The sequence below is a fragment of the Phyllobates terribilis genome, unplaced genomic scaffold, assembly GCF_046119375.1.
Source record: "Phyllobates terribilis strain yellow unplaced genomic scaffold, ASM4611937v1 Scaffold_1__5_contigs__length_1240528914, whole genome shotgun sequence".
Classification (NCBI taxonomy): domain Eukaryota; kingdom Metazoa; phylum Chordata; class Amphibia; order Anura; family Dendrobatidae; genus Phyllobates; species Phyllobates terribilis.
The window spans coordinates 817,193,448-817,214,972 of NW_027362761.1; the positions used below are offsets into that span (position 1 = coordinate 817,193,448).

The 21,525-nt window shown below is 38.1% G+C and overlaps 8 non-coding genes across 8 annotated transcripts; all 8 read left to right on the forward strand.

Moving 5' to 3' along the window:
• The first annotated feature begins 477 nt into the window (after positions 1–477).
• Positions 478–550, forward strand: TRNAK-UUU (transfer RNA lysine (anticodon UUU)). The gene has a single exon. It is a non-coding gene; the product is annotated as a tRNA-Lys (tRNA).
• A 978-nt stretch (positions 551–1,528) lies between these two features.
• On the forward strand, positions 1,529–1,601 carry TRNAK-UUU (transfer RNA lysine (anticodon UUU)). Its single transcript has one exon. It is a non-coding gene; the product is annotated as a tRNA-Lys (tRNA).
• A 974-nt stretch (positions 1,602–2,575) lies between these two features.
• TRNAK-UUU (transfer RNA lysine (anticodon UUU)) lies at positions 2,576–2,648 on the forward strand. Its single transcript has one exon. It is a non-coding gene; the product is annotated as a tRNA-Lys (tRNA).
• An 8,940-nt stretch (positions 2,649–11,588) lies between these two features.
• On the forward strand, positions 11,589–11,661 carry TRNAK-UUU (transfer RNA lysine (anticodon UUU)). Its single transcript has one exon. It is a non-coding gene; the product is annotated as a tRNA-Lys (tRNA).
• Positions 11,662–12,638: 977 nt separating this feature from the next.
• On the forward strand, positions 12,639–12,711 carry TRNAK-UUU (transfer RNA lysine (anticodon UUU)). The gene has a single exon. It is a non-coding gene; the product is annotated as a tRNA-Lys (tRNA).
• Positions 12,712–13,687: 976 nt separating this feature from the next.
• TRNAK-UUU (transfer RNA lysine (anticodon UUU)) lies at positions 13,688–13,760 on the forward strand. Its single transcript has one exon. It is a non-coding gene; the product is annotated as a tRNA-Lys (tRNA).
• Positions 13,761–19,949: 6,189 nt separating this feature from the next.
• On the forward strand, positions 19,950–20,022 carry TRNAK-UUU (transfer RNA lysine (anticodon UUU)). Its single transcript has one exon. It is a non-coding gene; the product is annotated as a tRNA-Lys (tRNA).
• Positions 20,023–20,988: 966 nt separating this feature from the next.
• Positions 20,989–21,061, forward strand: TRNAK-UUU (transfer RNA lysine (anticodon UUU)). Its single transcript has one exon. It is a non-coding gene; the product is annotated as a tRNA-Lys (tRNA).
• Positions 21,062–21,525: the final 464 nt, after the last annotated feature.

Genomic DNA, 21,525 nt, shown 5'->3' on the forward strand with positions numbered 1-21,525 from the left:
CTGTAGACTCTATGTCTAACTTTCAATACTCTTTAAGCTGATGTGTGGAAACTAGCAGCCATGATGTCTCCCATAAAAAACACACAGAATCAGAGTGATTCCTACTTTTTTTTCTTTGCAGCACATTTAGCAGTACCAATATGAAAGTCAAAATTAATCAATACTGAGCTGTGTGAATGTGAATTCAGCTTAGGAGTAAACTAAATCAACCGCTTGATGATGCAACTTCACCTGCCTTTAACTGCCGAAAATCTGATAGCCTTTCACTGGGCTGAATACTCATCACTCCTCTTCCCCTGTTTCCTATACATAGAGTATAAAAAGAGATGTAACCTGACACCTCATTATGCTGGCAGACTATGTGCTGGCTTTGGTTTTGGGTATGTACACACATATGAAAAAAATCAACATATCTGAAGATACATTTAGTTGAATCGTAAGTAAATCTTGAAAAATGTGCTAAGTTTGTCAGAAGGAGCTTGGATAGCTCAGTCGGTAGAGCATCAGACTTTTAATCTGAGGGTCCTGGGTTCAAGTCCCTGTTCAGGCATTAAGCTTTTAAATCTCAAAAGATCACCTTGTATTGTTTAAATCTCAGCTTGTGCTTGAAGATTAGTTGCATGCTTAATGCACTTGTTTGACATGAGAAATAAAATGCTCTTTTACACTAGAGATAAAAACAAAAAACATGTCTTTGAATATGTCCAAACTCACGACAAATCATTGATTATGTGCTTGGTTTTGGCTTTGAACAGTCATATTGGATGATAATTTTTCTGAATATACTTAAATATGGACAGAGACATTTTTTTTTAAAAATGTTGCAAAAGTGCACTTAGAAAGAACCTGCATAGCTCAGTCTGTAAAGCACCCGTCTTTTAATCTGAGGGTCCATTATTTACGTCATTGTTCAGTTTTGAGGCTTTTTAACCTAGACCTATCATGGAGCTTTGTTTAAATCATACCTAGCTTTTCAGAAATAAATGTCATGTGGTTATGAGAATTAACACTACTTTGGCAATTTTATGACTTGTTTTCTGCATTTTTCCCTCTGTAGACTCTATGTCTAACTTTCAATACTCTTTAAGCTGATGTGTGGAAACTAGCAGCTATGATGTCTCCCATAAAAAACACACAGAATCAGAGTGATTCCTACTTTTTTTTCTTTGCAGCACATTTAGCAGTACCAATATGAAAGTCAAAATTAATCAATACTGAGCTGTGTGAATGTGAATTCAGCTTTGGAGTAAACTAAATCAACCGCTTGATGATGCAACTTCACCTGCCTTTAACTGCCCAAATCTGATAGCCTTTCACTGGGCTGAATACTCATCATTCCTCTTCCCCTGTTTCCTATACATAGAGTATAAAAAGAGATGTAACCTGACACCTCATTATGCTGGCAGACTATGTGCTGGCTTTGGTTTTGGGTATGTACACACATATGAAAAAAATCAGCATATCTGAAGATACATTTAGATGAATTGGAAGCAAATCTTGAAAAATGTGCTAAGTATGTTCAGAAGGAGCCTGGATAGCTCAGTCGGTAAAGCATCAGACTTTTAATCTGATGGTCCAGGTTTCAAGTCCCTGTTCAGGCATTAAGCTTTTAAATCTCAACAGATCACTTTTTATTGTTTAAATCTCAGCTTGTGCTTGAAGATTAGTTGCATGCTTAATGCACTTGTTTGACATGAGAAATAAAATGCTCTCTTACACTAGAGAAAAAAACAAAAAACATGTCTTTGAATATGTCCATACTCACGACAAATCATTGATTATGTGCTTGGTTTTGGCTTTGAACAGTCATATTGGATGATAATTTTTCAGAGTATACTTAAATATGGACAGAGACATTTTTTTTGAAAATGTTACAAAAGTGCACTTAGAAAGAACCTGGATAGCTCAGTCAGTAAAGCACCCGTCTTTTAATCTGAGGGTCCATTATTTACATCATTGTTCAGTTTTGAGGTTTTTTAACCTAGACCTATCATTTAGCTTTGTTTAAATCATACCTAGCTTTTCAGAAATAAATGTCATGTGGATATGAGGATTAACACTACTTTCGCAATTTTATGACTTGTTTTCTGCATTTTTCCCTCTGTAAACTCTGTCTAACTTTCAGTACTCTTTAAGTTGATAGGTGGAAACTAGCAGCTATGATGTCTCCCATAAAAAACACACAGAATCAGAGTGATTCCTACTTTTTTTTCTTTGCAGCACATTTAGCAGTACCAATATGAAAGTCAAAATTAATCAATACTGAGCTGTGTGAATGTGAATTCAGCTTAGGAGTAAACTAAATCAACCGCTTGATGATGCAACTTCACCTGCCTTTAACTGCCCAAATCTGATAGCCTTTCACTTTGCTGAATACTCATCATTCCTCTTCCCCTGTTTCCTGTACATAGAGTATAAAAAGAGATGTAACCTGACACCTCATTATGCTGGCAGACTATGTGCTGGCTTTGGTTTTGGGTATGTACACACATATGAAAAAAATCAACATATCTGAAGATACATTTAGATGAATTGGAAGCAAATATTGAAAAATGTGCTAAGTTTGGCAGAAGGAGCCTGGATAGCTCAGTCGGTAGAGCATCAGACTTTTAATCTGAGGGTCCAGGGTTCAAGTCCCTGTTCAGGCATTAAGCTTTTAAATCTCAAAAGATCACTTAGTATTGATTAAATCTCAGCTTGTGCTTGAAGATTAGTTGCATGCTTAATGCACTTGTTTGACATGAGAAATAAAATGCTCTTTTACACAAAAGGAAAAAACAAAAAACATGTCTTTGAATATGTCCAAACTCACGACAAATCATTGATTATGTGCTTGGTTTTGGCTTTGAACAGTCATATTGGATGATAATTTTTCTGAGTATACTTAAATATGGACAGAGACATTTTTTTTTTAAATGTTGCAAAAGTGCACTTAGAAAGAACCTGGATAGCTCAGTCTGTAAAGCACCGGTCTTTTATTCTGAGGGTCCATTATTTACATCATTGTTCAGTTTTGAGTCTTTTTAACCTAGACCTATCATTTAGCTTTGTTTAAATCATACCTAGCTTTTCAGAAATAAATGTCATGTGGATATGAGGATTAACACTACTTTGGCAATTTTATGACTTGTTTTCTGCATTTTTCCCTCTGTAGACTCTATGTCTAACTTTCAATACTCTTTAAGCTGATGTGTGGAAACTAGCAGCTATGATGTCTCCCATAAAAAACACACAGAATCAGAGTGATTCCTACTTTTTTTTCTTTGCAGCACATTTAGCAGTACCAATATGAAAGTCAAAATTAACCAATACTTAGCTGTGTGAATGTGAATTCAGCTTTGGAGTAAACTAAATCAACCGCTTGATGATGCAACTTCACCTGCCTTTAACTGCCCAAATCTGATAGCCTTTCACTGGGCTGAATACTCATCATTCCTCTTCCCCTGTTTCCTATACATAGAGTATAAAAAGAGATGTAACCTGACACCTCATTATGCTGGCAGACTATTTGCTGGCTTTGGTTTTGGGTATGTACACACATGTGAAAAAAATCAACATATCTGAAGATACATTTAGATGAATCGGAAGTAAGGCTATGTGCCCACGATGCAGAAATGAAGCAGAAAATTTCTGCAACATTTCTGCATGTCCCTTGCCAGAAAATCGCGTGCGTTTTTTGGTCGCGTTTTTGACGCGTTTTTTATGCGTTTTTGACGCGTTTTTGTATGCGGTTTTTACATGCGTTTTTGTAAGCTTATTTCATGCGTTTTTGAGCACAAATAAAGTTATTGAAAAAAAAAAAAAAGAGGGAAATCCTGATGTCATTTCCTAGTTCAACCCCTCGTCACCATTTTGTTTTTTGCAAAAGACAGTATGCCACAGGAATTGCAGCCCCTGCGGGTCAGCAGACCATGCCTAAACCTTCTGCTAATGACTTGCTTAAATCTCCTGCACTACAACATTGAGCAGGTAATATAAACTAAGTTTTTTTGGGGTACATTATTTCTATGTAGTGTGTGTACTAACCTATTATTGTTCTATAGGAGCGTTTAAGGAGGAGAAGACGACCAAAAAAAATTTGGGTGCACCCTATCTTGCAGGATTTAAGGAGGTAAGATATATGTGAAGAAAGTATAATGTCACCCGTCTATGCTGTTTTTTTAAGGTTTTGTTTGTATACTATGTTACAAAATTATCTTTTAATATTTTTTTTTTCTCTGTTTACTATAGTTTTCCTGAAAAATTTAAACAGTTCTGCCGTCTGAACATTATTGCATTTGATCGGCTGCTGAGCCTTATGTCTCCTGACCTGGACTTCCAAGACACTGTAATGCGAAGGGCCATCTCTGCTGAGGAAAGGCTGCTCATAACCTTGCGGTAAGTTGAATGTTGATTTATATGTACCTGGTTTTGTTCGCCACCCTGCGGTGATGGCTCCACTGTGTCTGTCGTTGTGTACATATTTTTGGCTTGACCATGAGATCACCATGCACAGAGATCAGATTGAAAAGGTCACTGATGTGTAAACTCTAGAGCAAACATCGTAGGCAAACACAGACACAAAGTCAAAACACATTATAAATTGATATGTGTGAACTCAAGAGAAAACAAAAGATGACCAAAAAAGATTGAAAATGTGGAGCCCCCCCCCCCCCCAAAAAAAACGCGCCCATTGTTGGAATAGTTTTTTGTAATAAAGACCTTAATTTTTTAAAAGATGAATCAATAATGGATAATTACTGTTGGCTTGTATTTCTTTTTATGGCTTTTCTAATTATCTATTTTTCCTTTTCAGGTTTTTGGCCACAGGAGAGAGCTATACATCACTGCACCTCCAATTTAGGGTTGGTAAATCCACCATTTCCAGAATTGTGAGGTGCACATGTACCGTCATCTGGCAGAAGTTGCAGCCCATCGTGATGCCTTCTCCAACCGAGGAGACTTGGCTGCAGGTCGCAGCAGGCTTTCAAACTGTGGCCAATTTCCCAAACTGCATTGGTGCTGTCGATGGCAAACATGTGAGAGTTCAGCAGCCACCACGATCAGGATCACTCTTCTTTAATTATAAGAAATATTTTTCTGTGGTCCTGATGGCGGTGGCTGATGCACATTTCAAATTTGTTGCCAATGACGTTGGTGCTTATGGCAGTACTGGGGACTCTCGGGTGTTTAGATCATCACAGATTGGGCTGCAAATTCTTCAAGATGGCGTAACGCTCCCAGCCCCAAGACCTTTGCCGGGTTCCACACATCCAGTTCCTTTTGTGATGGTATCGGATGAGGCATTTCCCTTACAGACCAACCTGCTGCGCCCATACCCACGAAGGGCACTGAATGCCCGGCGGAGGATTTTCAATTATCGGCTGAGTCGTGCACGCAGATATGTGGAATGCACCTTCGGAATCATGTGTAGTCAGTGGAGGATCTTTCACACTGCCATCCAGTTGGATACGGAGACCGTTGACACTGTAATTAAGGCATGCTGTGTACTCCACAACTATGCTCGTGAGTACAGCACCGAGCAAGATGAGGAGTCACAGCTATCTGAATTAATTCCAGTTGTCAACTCCGGTCAGGGAAGGCCATCCAACTCTGGTGCCAGGGTGCGAGAAACCTTCGCTGACTACTTCATGAGTCCTGAAGGTGCCATGCACTGGCAATACTCCTGTGCTGGTGTTGAGCAGCCTGACCAGCAGAGAAGATCTGATGAACAATAAAAGAAGAACTTCCTCCTTTTTTTTTAAATAAAAATGTAAAAAAAAATGTTTCTAAAAAAAATAAATTTTGGTTAAACTTAAATTTGTCTAAAATATTTCTTGAATTGCAACCTTCTACATTTTGTTTTCCGACAATACGTCAACGCAAAAGTGAACAACCCACAAAGACCAGAGCCTGTAAATTGGCATTACTACCTAGAGCGCTCTTCACAAGTACTGTCTGCTAAAGTCAACCCTCACCATTGTTATTTGCTTGCGCTAAGAACAGAACTAGCAAATAACAGTGTTGAGAGTAGTATTCATCCAAAAAATAGTTGTGGTCCAAAATATCAAAGTATATTTCTAATTTAAAAACGACTGTATACAGCCGACCACATACGTAGATTAGTTTGAACAAATTTCAAAAATGTAGAGTTCCTCTGACCTGCGCTATGGTGAGCGCAGATCAGGGGAACACTTTTTCATTACAACCCAATCCAACCACATATACACTTGAAAAGAAAAATTAACAGATAGTTTAAATATTTTTTTTAATACGTAATATAAAATAACTGTAAAAAACTTTGTAAAAACAAAAAACAACAAACTTCTATAAAATTTAATCGGACAAACATTGCCCATAACTTGGGAAGAAATTACACACTGTGTACAGCACACCTGTCCTGTAATCAGTTTTGGGCCCTAAAATACGGGCAGCACCTGTAGGTTGTTTAATTATATAAAAAGAAACACCTTTTCTTACAGTCCCCTACGCCTGAAGCCTGGTATAGGTGACCATAAGAAAAGGTCTTTGTTAATTGTCTGATTCTCTAAAACATTGTGTATCTATCGACCTACAGGTGCTGTCTGTATTTGCTAGGGTCCAAAAATGCTGACAGGGAGAGGTAAAATTATTTAACTACATGTTTTGAAGGTCTTCTTCAAAGCTATACCCAGGAAACATTTCTTGAGAAAAAGTAGAGTTGGGGGATGGTCCTCTGACAAATGATGATGCACCATGAGCCATTTGGCGACCATAACTTGGTTGCATATCTTCTGGACGGTATGCTGCAGCAACCTGCCCAAAACGCTGGGTTGCAGCTGCTGGTCGTGGTGGAGGCACACTGGGTTTGAAACAATTAAATATTCCGCATACTACGGCTGGGGGCGAGGGCATAACTGCTGCCTCTTCAATTGCCATGACCATAGCGCCTGCTGCAGTCATGTACATGTTCTGCCTATCTCGTGGCAGAGATCTGATGCGGGCAGCTTGGGCTGAGCAAAATTTATCGATGGCATCTTCCTGGGATGCCCTTTCCGCAAGGCTGAGGGTTCGATTTGTGAGTGCTTCAAGCACAATAGTCCCACCCCCGTGGCTTTTGGCCTTTTTTTTGCCCGCCCTTCTCGATGCCACGAGATGAGCAGAACCAGACCCCCTCCCAGTGGGCCTCAACACATCACCAGCAGAGCTTCCAGCGTCACTTGGAGCAGGAGCAGGAGAATCAGTCACCAAACCTGTCCCGATGTCCGCTGGATTGGACAAAGAATGTGAGGGACAACCAGATGCTGAAGATGCCGAAGCAGATGGATCCGGTGAGGAAAGCTGGAAAAAGTCCTCGGATTCCTCCTCTGCTTGCTCTGTGTTTGTGTCCTCTTCTGCTGTTGGGGCCATGATGTTTCCTTCAGTTCTGTATATAATAAAAGGTAAATCCCAATGTAAATACAACATTTTTGGAAACATTTCAATTAATATGTTTTGGGAATTTACCTCCGCAAACTCCTACTGGTTAGTATGAAGGCCAGCTCGTCCGCAAAAGGAAATTTTCTTTTTTTTGGTGATGAGCTACTTTGCACCGACTGGTGATACTTCACCAGCCGGTCGGTGACCGATCTCCACCGATTTTTAATATCATACACTGCAATGACAAAACCAAAACAATTTATGAACTGCTTTAACACCAAAAAGTGCAATTATAAATAGATATAAAAATAAATGTAAAAATCAAAACTTACTAATTTCCTCTTGGGCATCACGTTCCACATTCACCCACTGGGGATACATTTGGCTCAACACAGAGGCCCAGGCGTCTTTTTTCTTCTGCTTGTCTTTGTAATCAGGACTAGCTCGGTCCCATATTTCGGGATATTTTTCAATCTACAGTGAATAATAACGTGTGTGAATATTATTTTAAAAACAAAATGGAGGAATAAAAGATTAACCCCAAAAAAATAATTAAATAAACATATGGAGATATGTACGCACACACACCAACACTAACCCCTCACCTATATTGTACGGTTCTTTCACACGTCAATCTCCGGGACGAGTGTTGATGCCATTTTCCACACACAGCGGAGACCCACACACAGACCCATTGCAAAGCATGCTCGGTCACACTTATCTGTACTAACGTGGATATGTGGACGTGAGAAATCAACCTTACAGCGTATGCAGGAGCTTTCAGTGAATGAACCTACATACACTGTACAATAATCTTTCACTTTAATAAAATCTTTTAACCAAAAAAAATAAGTGGGCTCACGCATAGTTTTAATAACTAGCAAAGGGAAAGCAGACGGTTGTTGGCTGATGTTATAGTCTGTGAAGTAGCCAATAACCATGGACCCTTCCTTTGCTATTAATACCAGGCCGCAGCAGTTAGCTTAGCCTTTACTGGCTACTATATAGGAAGACCCCCCCCCAAAAAAGTGACATGGGGTCCCCCTATAAATTGTAGCCAGCAAAGGCTAGCCGCTTTGCCTTTACTGGCTACTATATAGGAAGCCCCCCCCCAAAAAAAGTGACATGGGGTCCCTCTATAAATTGTAGCCAGCAAAGGCTAGCCACTTTGCCTTTTCTGGCTACTATATATGAAGACCCCCCCCAAAAAAAAGTGACATGGGGTCCCCCTATAAATTGTAGCCAGCAAAGGCTAGCCACTTTGCCTTTTCTGGCTACTATATAAGAAGACCCCCCCCAAAAAAATGACATGGGGTCCCCCTATAAATTGTAGCCAGCAAAGGCTAGGCGGACAGCTGCGACCTGATATTAATAGCCTAGAAAGGGGCCATGGTTATAGGCCCCCTCCCAGGCTATAATATCAGCCCTCAGCTGCCCCAGATTTGGCGCATCATATTTGTGCGCCAAATCTGGCACTTAGCCTCGCTCTTCCACGCTGCCCTGGTGCGGTGGCAGGGGGTAATAGTGGTGGGGTTCATGTCAGCGCCAGCTGACATGAAGCCCAGGTTAGTAATGATGGGCGTCTATAAGACACCCCCATTACTAACCGACAAAGTGTTAAAAATAAAAAAGACAAACACCCAGAAAAAAATAATTTATTTGAAATAAAACACAATTTTATTTAATTATAATTTTACTAAAAAAAAAAAATAGTTACCTGTCCACGTTCCTGCGCTGATCTGCCATGCACAGCTGTCACATCTGGAGATGGTGACAGCTGTGCATGGCTGCTGTAAGCTCACACTGCCAGGAACACGTCCGCTCCCAGCAGCATGAGCCCCTGACTGAGGTCACCGGAGTGCATTCAGTCAGCGCTGCTCCGGTGACCTCCTTTACAGCACTGCTGTACCGTGGGAATTTCTCACGATACAGCGGGGCCGTAAAGCAGCTAACCGGAGCAGCGCTGCCTGAACTCCGGTGAACCCGTTCATTCTAGCGGCGGCAGCGGTTCAGAGCGGTCACATTCTATGTGGCTGCTCTGAACTGGAGATCATCGTGGGACACTCGTGGACTACTACGGAGGGGTAAGGATAAGGTTGTGGTTTATTATTTTATATTTTATTACAGGAGATCGGTGGCTTCGGGGAATTAGGTGTCTAGATGAGTATAGGTGTAGTTTTTTATTTTTTACTTTATTTTAGGTGGCGATCGGCGGGGACAGGTAATGTATGAACTTTTTTTTAGGTAACCACTGGCCACCAATGAAAAAAAAGGGGGCAGTAGATTACATATTATTGGGGCCAATAAACAAAAAACTTTAATAATGATAGCACCCCCCCAAAAAAAAAATAGGGGGGGGGATAGGGTCAATAATATATGGAGGCACATATGGGGGCTATTAAATTTAATTTTGGGGCACATTTTACAGCAGGATCAGTCTGATGGGAACTACTGCTCCCATTGAGCTGATCCTGCTGGCATGAGTGGACGGGGGACAGACATAGGCCGATGGGAGTAGTAGTGTCACACCGGCCTATGTCTGCCTGCTGACACAGACCCCACACAGACCCCACACAGACCCCACATACACACCACACAGACACATACAGACCACATACACACCACACAGACACATACAGACACTTACCACACTAATCATGAATCCCACGTTGACATTCATCCGCTTGTACCATCCCACGTTAGCAGCCATGATCCTGAGAGACGGGAATATTATGGGATTCTCGTCTTCCTGGATTATGGGATGCTCATGGGATGGATGGATTGAACGCCCAATTGTGACTTCACTTCCTATTTGCTGCGGTTTTGAGGTACAAGACCGCAGCAAATGCGCTTCACTTCCGCAATTATTTTTACATATTTGCGGATTTGAAGCGGCACAATGCAAGTCAATGGCGGCGATTACGCCGCGCTTCCGCAAAATTAAATGACATGCTGCGGATTTTTCCGCGGAGTATAAACGCAGCGGAAAAAACCGCAGCGTGGGCATTGACAGTGCGGCTTCTCATTGAGGACCATGGGGGGCGGATTACCAAGCGTTTTTGGAGCGTTTATGCTGCGGAAATTCCGCAGCATAAACGCTTGTAAAACGCTACGTGGGCACACAGCCTAAATCTTGAAAAATGTGCTAAGTTTGTTTGGAAGGAGCCTGAATAGCTCAGTCCGTAGAGCATCAGACTTTTAATCTGAGGGTCCAGGGTTCAAGTCCCTTTACAGGCATTAAGTTTTTAAATCTCAACAGATTACTTTGTATTAATTAAATCTCAGCTTGTGCTTGAAGATTAATGCATGCTTAATGCACTTGTTTGACATGAGAAATAAAATGCTCTTTTACACTAGAGAAAAAAACAAAAAACATGTCTTTGAATATGTCCAAACTCACGACAAATCATTGATTATGTGCTTGGTTTTGGCTTTGAACAGTCATATTGGATGATAATTTTTCTGAATATACTTAAATATGGACAGAGACATTTTTTTTGAAAATGTTGCAAAAGTGCACTTAGAAAGAACCTGGATAGCTGTCTGTAAAGCACCCGTCTTTTAATCTGAGGGTCCATTATTTACGTCATTGTTCAGTTTTGAGGCTTTTTAACCTAGACCTATCATTTAGCTTTGCTTAAATCATACCTAGGTTTTCAGAAATAAATGTCATGCGGATATGAGGATTAACACTACTTTGGCACTTTTATGACTTGTTTTCTGCATTTTTCCCTCTGTAGACTCTATGTCTAACTTTCAGTATTCTTTAAGCTGATGGGTGGAAACTAGCAGCTATGATGTCTCCCATAAAAAACACACAGAATCAGAGTGATTCCTACTTTTTTTTCTTTGCAGCACATTTAGCAGTACCAATATGAAAGTCAAAATTAATCAATACTGAGCTGTGTGAATGTGAATTCAGCTTTGGAGTAAACTAAATCAAACGCTTGATGATGCAACTTCACCTGCCTTTAACTGCCCAAATCTGATAGCCTTTCACTGGGCTGAATACTCATCATTCCTCTTCCCCTGTTTCCTATACATAGAGTATAAAAAGAGATGTAACCTGACACCTCATTATGCTGGCAGACTATGTGCTGGCTTTGGTTTTGGGTATGTACACGCATATGAAAAAAATCAACATATCTGAAGATACATTTAGATGAATTGGAAGCAAATCTTGAAAAATGTGCTAAGTTTGTTCAGAAGGAGCCTGGATAGCTCAGTCGGTAGAGCATCAGACTTTTAATCTGAGGGTCCAGGGTTCAAGTCCCTGTTCAGGCATTAAGCTTATAAATCTCAACAGATCACTTTGTATTGTTTAAATCTCAGCTTGTGCTTGAAGATTAGTTGCATGCTTAATGCTCTTGTTTGACATGAGAAATAAAATGCTCTTATGCACTAGAAAAAAAACAAAAAACATGTCTTTGAATATGTCCAAACTCATGACAAATTATTGATTATGTGCTCGGTTTTGGCTTTGAACAGTCATATTGAATGATGTTTTTTCTGAATATACTTAAATATGGACAGAGACATTTTTTTTGAAAATGTTGCAACAGTGCACTTAGAAAGAAAATTGGATAGCTCAGTCAGTAAAGCACCCGTCTTTTAATCTGAGGGTCCATTATTTACGTCATTGTTCAGTTTTGAGGCTTTTTAACCTAGACCTATCATTTAGCTTTGTTTAAATCATACCTAGCTTTTCAGAAATAAATGTCATGTGGATATGAGGATTAACACTACTTTGGCAATTTTATGACTTGTTTTCTGCATTTTTCCCTCTGTAGACTCTATGTGTAACTTTCAGTACTCTTAAAGCTGATGGGTGGAAACTAGCAGCTATGATGTCTCCCATAAAAAACACACAGAATCAGAGTGATTCCTACTATTTTTTCTTTGCAGCACATTTAGCAGTACCAATATGAAATTCAAAATTAATCAATACTGAGCTGTGTGAATGTGAATTCAGTTTTGGAGTAAACTAAATCAACCGCTTGATGATGCAACTTGACCTGCCTTTAACTGCCCAAATCTGATAGCCATTCACTGGGCTGAATACTCATCACTCCTCTTCCCCTGTTTCCTATACATAGAGTATAAAAAGAGATGTAACCTGACACCTCATTATGCTGGCAGACTATGTGCTGGCTTTGGTTTTGGGTATGTACACACATATGAAAAAAATCAACATATCTAAAGATACATTTAGATGAATCAGAAGTAAATCTTGAGAAATGTGCTAAGTTTGTTCAGAAGGAGTCTGGATAGCTCAGTCGGTAGAGCATCAGACTTTTAATCTGAGGGTCCAGGGTTCAAGTCCCTGTTCAGGTGTTAAGCTATTTAATCTCAAAAGATCATTTTGTATTGTTTAAATATCAGCTTGTGCTTGAAGATTAGTTGCATGCTTAATGCACTTGTTTGACATGAGAAATAAAATGCCCTTTTACAGTAGAGAAAAAAACAAAAAACATGTCTTTGAATATGTCCAAACTCACGACAAATTATTGATTATGTGCTTGGTTTTGGCTTTGAACAGTCATATTGAATGATAATTTTTCTGAATATACTTAAATATGGACAGAGACTTTTTTTTTGAAAATGTTGCAAAAGTGCACTTAGAAAGAAAATTGAATAGCTCAGTCAGTAAAGCACCCGTCTTTCAATCTGAGGGTCCATTATTTACATCATTGTTCAGTTTTAAGGCTTTTTAACCTAGACCTATCATTTAGCTTTGTTTAAATCATGCCTAGCTTTTCAGAAATAAATGTCATGTGGATATGAGGATTAACACTACTTTGGCAATTTTATGATTTGTTTTCTGCATTTTTACCTCTGTAGACTCTATGTCTAACTGTCAGTACTGTTTAAGCTGATGGGTGGAAAATAGCAGCTATGATGTCTCCCATAAAAAACACACAGAATCAGTGATTCCTACTTTTTTTTCTTTGCAGCACATTTAGCAGTACCAATATGAAAGTCAAAATTAATCAATACTGAGCTGTGTGAATGTGAATTCAGCTTTGGAGTAAACTAAATCAACCGCTTGATGATGCAACTTCACCTGCCTTTAACTGCCCAAATCTGATAGCCTTTCACTGGGCTGAATACTCTCCACTCCTCTTCCCCTGTTTCCTATACATAGAGTATAAAAAGAGATGTAACCTGACACCTCATTATGCTGGCAGACTATGTGCTGGCTTTGGTTTTGGGTATGTACACACATATGAAAAAAATCAACATATCTGAAGATACATTTAGATGAATCGGAAGTAAATCTTGAAAAATGTGCTAAGTTTGTTCAGAAGGAGCCTGGATAGCTCAGTTGGTAGAGCATCAGCCTTTTAATCTGAGGGTCCAGGCTTCAAGTCCCTGTTCAGGCATTAAGTTTTTAAATCCCAACAGATCACTTTGTATTGTTTAAATCTCAGCTTGTTCTTGAAGATTAGTTGCATGCTTAATGCACTTGTTTGACATGAGAAATAAAATGCTCTTTTACACTAGAAAAAAAAACAAAAACATGTCTTTGAATATGTCCAAACTCATGACAAATCATTGATTATGTGCTTGGTTTTGGCTTTGAACAGTCATATTGGATGATAATTTTTCTGAGTATACTTAAATATGGACAGAGACATTTTTTTTGAAAATGTTGCAAAAGTGCACTTAGAAAGAACCTGGATAGCTCAGTCTGTAAAACACCCGTCTTTTAATCTGAGGGTCCATTATTTACATCATTGTTCACTTTTGAGGCTTTTTAACCTAGACCTATCATTTAGCTTTGTTTAAATCATACCTAGCTTTTCAGAAATAAATGTCATGTGGATATGAGGATTAACACTACTTTGGCAATTTTATGACTTGTTTTCTGCATTTTTCCCTCTGTAGACTCTATGTCTAACTTTCAGTACTCTTTAAGCTGATGGGTGGAAACTAGCAGCTATGATGTCTCCCATAAAAAAACACACAGAATCAGAGTGATTTCTACTTTTTTTTCTTTGCAGCACATTTAGCAGTACCAATATGAAAGTCAAAATTAATCAATACTGAGCTTTGTGAATGTGAATTCAGCTTTGGAGTAAACTAAACCAATCGTTTCATGATGCAGCTTCTCCTGCCTTTAACTGCCCTAATCTGATAGCCTTTCACTGGGCTGAATACTCATCACTCCTCTTCCCCTGTTTCCTATACATAGAGTATAAAAAGAGATGTAACCTGACACCTCATTATGCTGGCAGACTATGTGCTGGCTTTGGTTTTGGGTATGTACACACATATGAAAAAATCAACATATCTGAAGATACATTTAGATGAATCAGAAGTAAATCTTGAAAAATGTGCTAAGTTGGCTTGGAAGGATATTGGATAGCTCAGTCGGTAGAGCATCAGACTTTTAATCTGAGAGTACAGGGGTCAAGTCCCTGTTCAGGCATTAAGTTTTCAAATCTGAACACATCGCTTTGTATTGTTTAAATCTTGAAGATTAGTTGCATGCTTAATGCACTTGTTTGACATGAGAAATAAAATGCTCTCTTACACTAGAGAAAAAAACAAAAAACATGTCTTTGAATATGTCCAAACTCACGACAAATCATTGATTATGTGCTTGGTTTTGGCTTTGAACAGTCATATTGGATGATAATTTTTCTGAGTATACTTAAATATGGACAGAGACATTTTTTTTTTAAATGTTGCAAAAGTGCACTTAGAAAGAACCTGGATAGCTCAGTCTGTAAAACACCCGTCTTTTAATCTGAGGGTCCATTATTTACATCATTGTTCAGTTTTGAGGCTTTTTAACCTAGACCTATCATTTAGCTTTGTTTAAATCATACCTAGCTTTTCAGAAATAAATGTCATGTGGATATGAGGATTAACACTACTTTGGCAATTTTATTACTTGTTTTCTGCATTTTTCCCTCTGTAGACTCTATGTCTAACTTTCAGTACTCTTTAAGCTGATGGGTGGAAACTAGCAGCTATGATGTCTCCCATAGAAAACACACAGAATCAGAGTGATTTCTACTTTTTTTTCTTTGCAGCACATTTAGCAGTACCAATATGAAAGTCAAAATTAATCAATACTGAGCTGTGTGAATGTGAATTCAGCTTTGGAGTAAACTAAATCAATTGCTTGATGATGCAGCTTCACCTGCCTTTAACTGCCCAAATCTGATAGCCTTTCACTGGGCTGAATACTCATCACTCCTCTTCCCCTGTTTGCTATACATAGAGTATAAAAAGAGATGTAACCTGACATCTCATTATGCTGGCAGACTATGTGCTGGCTTTGGTTTTGGGTATGTACACACATATGAAAAAAATCAACATATCTGAAGATACATTTAGATGAATCAGAAGTAAATCTTGAAAAATGTGCTAAGTTTGATTGTAAGGAGTCTGGATAGCTCAGTCAGTAGAGCGTCAGAGTTTAAATCTGAGGGTCCAGGGTTCGAGTCCCTGTTAAGGCATTAAGCTTTTAAATTTCAAAAGATCACTTTGTATTGTTTAAATCTCAGCTTGTGCTTGAAGATTAGTTGCATGCTTAATGCAATTGTTTGACATGAGAAATAAAATGCTCTTTTACACTATTGAAAAAACAAAAGACATGTCTTTGAATATGTCCAAACTCACGACAAATCATTGATTATGTGCTTGGTTTTGGCTTTGAACAGTGATATTGGATGATAATTTTTCTGAGTATACTTAAATATAGACTGAGACATTTTTTTGAAAATGTTGCAAAAGTGCACTTAGAAAGGACCTGCATAGCTCAGTCTGTAAAGCACCCGTCTTTTAATCTGAGGGTCCATTATTTACGTCATTGTTCAGTTTTGAGGCTTTTTAACCTAGACCTATCATTTAGCTTTGTTTAAATCATACCTAGCTTTTCAGAAATAAATGTCATGTGGATATGAGGATTAACACTACTTTGGCAATTTTATGACTTGTTTTCTGCATTTTTCCCTCTGTAGACTCTATGTCTAACTTTCAATACTTTTTAAGCTGATGTGTGGAAACTAACAGCTATGATGTCTCCCATAAAAAACACACAGAATCTGAGTGATTCCTACTTTTTTTTCTTTGCAGCACATTTAGCAGTACCAATATGAAAGTCAAAATTAATCAATACTGAGCTGTGTGAATGTGAATTCAGCTTTGGAGTAAACTAAATCAACCGCTTGATGATGCAACTTCACCAGCCTTTAACTGCCCAAATCTGATAGCCTTTCACTGGGCTGAATACTCATCACTCCTCTTCCCCTGTTTCCTATACATAGAGTATAAAAAGAGATGTAACCTGACACCTCATTATGCTGGCAGACTATGTGCAGGCTTTGGTTTTGGGTATGTACACACATATGAAAAAAATCAACATATCTGAAGATACATTTAGATGAATCGGAAGTAAATCTTGAAAAATGTGCTAAGTTTGCTCTGAAGGAGCCTGGATAGCTAAGTCGGTAGAGCATCAGACTTTTAATCTGTGGGTCCAGGGCTCAAGTCACTGTTCAGGCATTAAGCTTTTAAATCTCAACAGATCACTTTGTATTGTTTAAATCTCAGCTTGTGCTTGAAGATTAATTGCATGCTTAATGCACTTGTTTGACATGAGAATAAAATGCTCTTTTACACTATAGAAAAAACATGTCTTTGAATATGTCCAAACTCACGACAAATCATTATTTGCTTGGTTTTGTCTTTGAACAGTCATATTGAATGATAATTTTTCTGAATATACTTAAATATGGACAGAGACATTTTTTTTGAAAATGTTGCAACAGTGCACTTAGAAAGAAAATTGGATAGCTCAGTCAGTAAATCACCTGTCTTTCAATCTGAGGGTCCATTATTTACGTCATTGTTCAGTTATGAGGCTTTTTAACCTAGACCTATCATTTAGCTTTGTTTAAATCATACCTAGCTTTTCATAAATAAATGTCATGTGGATATGAGGATTAACACTACTTTGGCAATTTTATGACTTGTTTTCTGAATTTTTCCCTCTGTAGACTCTATGTCTAACTTTCAGTACTCTTTAAGATGATGGGTGGAAACTAGCAGCTATGATTTCTCCCATAAAAAACACACAGAATCAGAGTGATTCCTACTTTTTTTTCTTTGCAGCACATTTAGCAGTACCAATATGAAAGTCAAAATGAATCAATACTGAGCTGTGTGAATGTGAATTCAGCTTTGGAGTAAACTAAATCAACCGCTTGATGATGCAACTTCGCCTGCCTTTAACTGCCCAAATCTGATAGCCTTTCACTGGGCTGATTGCTCTCCACTCTTCTTCCCCTGTTTCCTATACATAGAGTATAAAAAGAGATGTAACCTGACACCTCATTATGCTGGCAGACTATGTGCTGGCTTTGGTTTAGGGTATGTACACACATATGAAAAAAATCAACATATCTGAAGATACATTTAGATGAATCGGAAGTAAATCTTGAAAAATGTGCTAAGTTTGCTCAGAATGAACCTGGATAGCTCAGTCGGTAGAGCATCAGACTTTTAATCTGAGGGTCGCTGTTCAGGCGTTAAGCTTTTAAATCTCAACAGATCACTTTGTATTGTTTAAATTTCAGCTTGTGCTTGAAGATTAGTTGCATGCTTAATGCACTTGTTTGACATGAGAAATAAAATGCTCTTTTACACTAGAGAAAAAACAAAAAACATGTCTTTGAATATGTCCAAACTCACGACACATCATTGATTATGTGCTTGGTTTTGTCTTTGAACAGTCATATTGAATGATAATTTTTCTGAATATACTTAAATATGGACAGAGACATTTTTTTTGAAAATGTTGCAACAGTGCACTTAGAAAGAAAATTTGATAGCTCAGTCAGTAAATCACCCGTCTTTCAATCTGATGGTCCATTATTTACGTCATTGTTCAGTTTTGAGGCTTTTGAACCTAGACCTATCATTTAGCTTTGTTTAAATCATACCTAGCTTTTCAGAAATAAATGTCATGTGGTTATGAGGATTAACACTACTTTGGCAATTTTATGACTTGTTTTCTGCATTTTTCCCTCTGTAGACTTTATGTCTAACTTTCAGTACTCTTTAAGCTGATGGGTGGAAACTAGCCACTATGATGTCTCCCATAAAAAACACACAGAATCAGAGTGATTCCTACTTTTTTTTCTTTGCAGCACATTTAGCAGTACCAATATGAAAGTCAAAATTAATCAATATTGAGCTGTGTGAATGTGAATTCAGCTTTGGAGTAAACTAAATCAGCCGCTTGATGATGCAACTTCACCTGCCTTTAACTACCGAAAATCTGATAGCCTTTCACTGGGCTGAATACTCATCACTCCTCTTCCCCTGTTTCCTATACATAGAGTATAAAAAGAGATGTAACCTGACACCTCATTATGCTGGCAGACTATGTGCTGGCTTTGGTTTTGGGTATGTACACACATATGAAAAAAATCAACATATCTGAAGATACATTTAGATGAATCGGAAGTAAATCTTGAAAAATGTGCTAAGTTTGTTCAGAAGGAACTTGGATAGCTCAGTCGGTAGAGCATCAGACTTTTAATCTGAGGGTCCAGGGTTCAAGTCCCTGTAAAGGCATTAAGCTTTTAAATCTCAAAAGATCACTTTGTATTGTTTAAATCTCAGCTTGTGCTTGAAGATTAGTTGCATGGTTAATGCACTTGTTTGACATGAGAAATAAAATGCTCTTATACACTAGAGAAAAAACAAAAAACATGTTTTTGAATATGTCCAAACTCACGACAAATTATTGATTATGTGCTTGGTTTTGGCTTTGAACAGTCATATTGGATGATAATTTTTCTGAGTATACTTAAATATGGACAGAGACATTTTTTTTTAAATGTTGCAAAGGTGCACTTAGAAAGAAAATTGGCTAGCTCAGTCAGTAAAGCACCCGTCTTTCAATCTGAGGGTCCATTATTTACGTCATTGTTCAGTTTTGAGGCTTTTTAACCTAGACCTATCATTTAGCTTTGTTTAAATCATGCCTAGCTTTTCAGAAATAAATGTCATGTGGATATGAGGATTATCACTACTTTGGCAATTTTATGACTTGTTTTCTGCATTTTTCCCTCTGTAGACTCTATGTTTAACTTTCAGTACTCTTTAAGCTGATGGGTGGAAACTAGCAGCTATGATGTCTCCCATAAAAAAACACACAGAATCAGAGTGATTCCTCCTTTTTTTTCTTTGCAGCACATTTAGCAGTACCAATATGAAAGTCAAAATTAATCAATACTGAGCTGTGTGAATGTGAATTCAGCTTTGGAGTAAACTAAATCAACCGCTTGATGATGCAACTTCACCTGCCTTTAACTGCCCAAATCTGATAGCCTTTCACTGGGCTGAATACTCATCATTCCTCTTCCCCTGTTTCCTATACTTAGAGTATAAAAAGAGATGTAACCTGACACCTCATTATGCTGGCAGACTATGTGCTGGCTTTGGTTTTGGGTATGTACACACATATGAAAAAAATCAACATATCTGAAGATACATTTAGATGAATCGGAAGCAAATCTTGAAAAATGTGCTAAGTTTGTTCAGAATGAGCCTGGATAGCTCAGTCGGAAGAGCATCAGACTTTTAATCTGAGGGTCCAGGGTTCAAGTCCCTGTTCAGGCGTTAAGCCTTTTAATCTCAAAAGATCACTTTGTATTGTTTAAATCTCAGCTTGTGCTTGAAGATTAGTTGCATGCTTAATGCACTTGTTTGACATAAGAAATAAAATGCTCTTATACACTAGAGAAAAAACAAAAAACATGTTTTTGAATATGTCGAAACTCACGACAAATTATTGATTATGTGCTTGGTTTTGGCTTTGAACAGTCATATCGAATGATAATTTTTCTGAACATACTTAAATATGGACAGAGACATTTTTTTTGAAAATGTTGCAACAATGCACTTAGAAAGAAAATTGGATAGCTCAGTCTGTAAAGTACCCGTCTTTTAATCTGAGGGTCCATTAGTTACGTCATTGTTCAGTTTTGAGGCTTTTTAACCTAGACCTATCATTTAGCTTTGTTTAAATCATACCTAGCTTTTCAGAAATAAATGTCATGTGGATATGAGGATTAACACTACCTCGGCAATTTTATGACTTGTTTTCTGCATTTTTCCCTCTGTAGACTCTATGTCTAACTTTCAATACTCTTTAAGCTGATGGGTGGAAACTAGCAGCTATGATGTCTCCCATAAAAAACACACAGAATCAGAGTGATTCCTACTTTTTTTTCTTTGCAGCACATTTAGCAGTACCAATATGAAAGTCAAAATTAATCAATACTGAGCTGTGTGAATGTGAATTCAGCTTTGGAGTAAACTAAATCAACCGCTTGATGATGCAACTTCACCTGCCTTTAACTGCCCAAATCTGATAGCCTTTCACTGGGCTGAATACTCTCCAGTCCTCTTCCCCTGTTTCCTATACATAGAGATGTAACCTGACACCTCATTATGCTGGCAGACTATGTGCTGGCTTTGGTTTTGGGTATGTACACACATATGAAAAAAATCAACATATCTGAAGATACATTTAGATGAATCGGAAGTAAATCTTGAAAAATGTGCTAAGTTTGTTCAGAATGAGCCTGGATGGCTCAGTCGGTAGAGCATCAGACTTTTAATCTGAGGGTCCAGGGTTCGAGTCCCTGTTCAGGCGTTAAGCTTCTAAATCTCAACAGATCACATTGTATTGTTTAAATCTCAGCTTGTGCTTGAAGATTAGTTGCATGCTTAATGCACTTGTTTGACATGAGAAATAAAATGCTCTATTACACTAGAGAAAAAAACAAAAAGCAAGTCTTTGAATATGTCCAAACTCACGACAAATCATTGATTATGTGCTTGGTTTTGGCTTTGAACAGTTATATTGGATGATAATTTTTCTGAGTATACTTAAATATGGACAGAGACATTTTTTTGAAAATGTTGCAACAGTGCACTTAGAAAGAACCTGGATAGCTCAGTCTGTAAAGCACCCGTCTTTTAATCTGAGGGTCCATTATTTACATCATTGTTAAGTTTTGAGGCTTTTTAACCTAGACCTATCATTTAGCTTTGTTTAAATCATACCTAGCTTTTCAGAAATAAATGTCTTGTGGGTATGAGGATTAACACTACTTT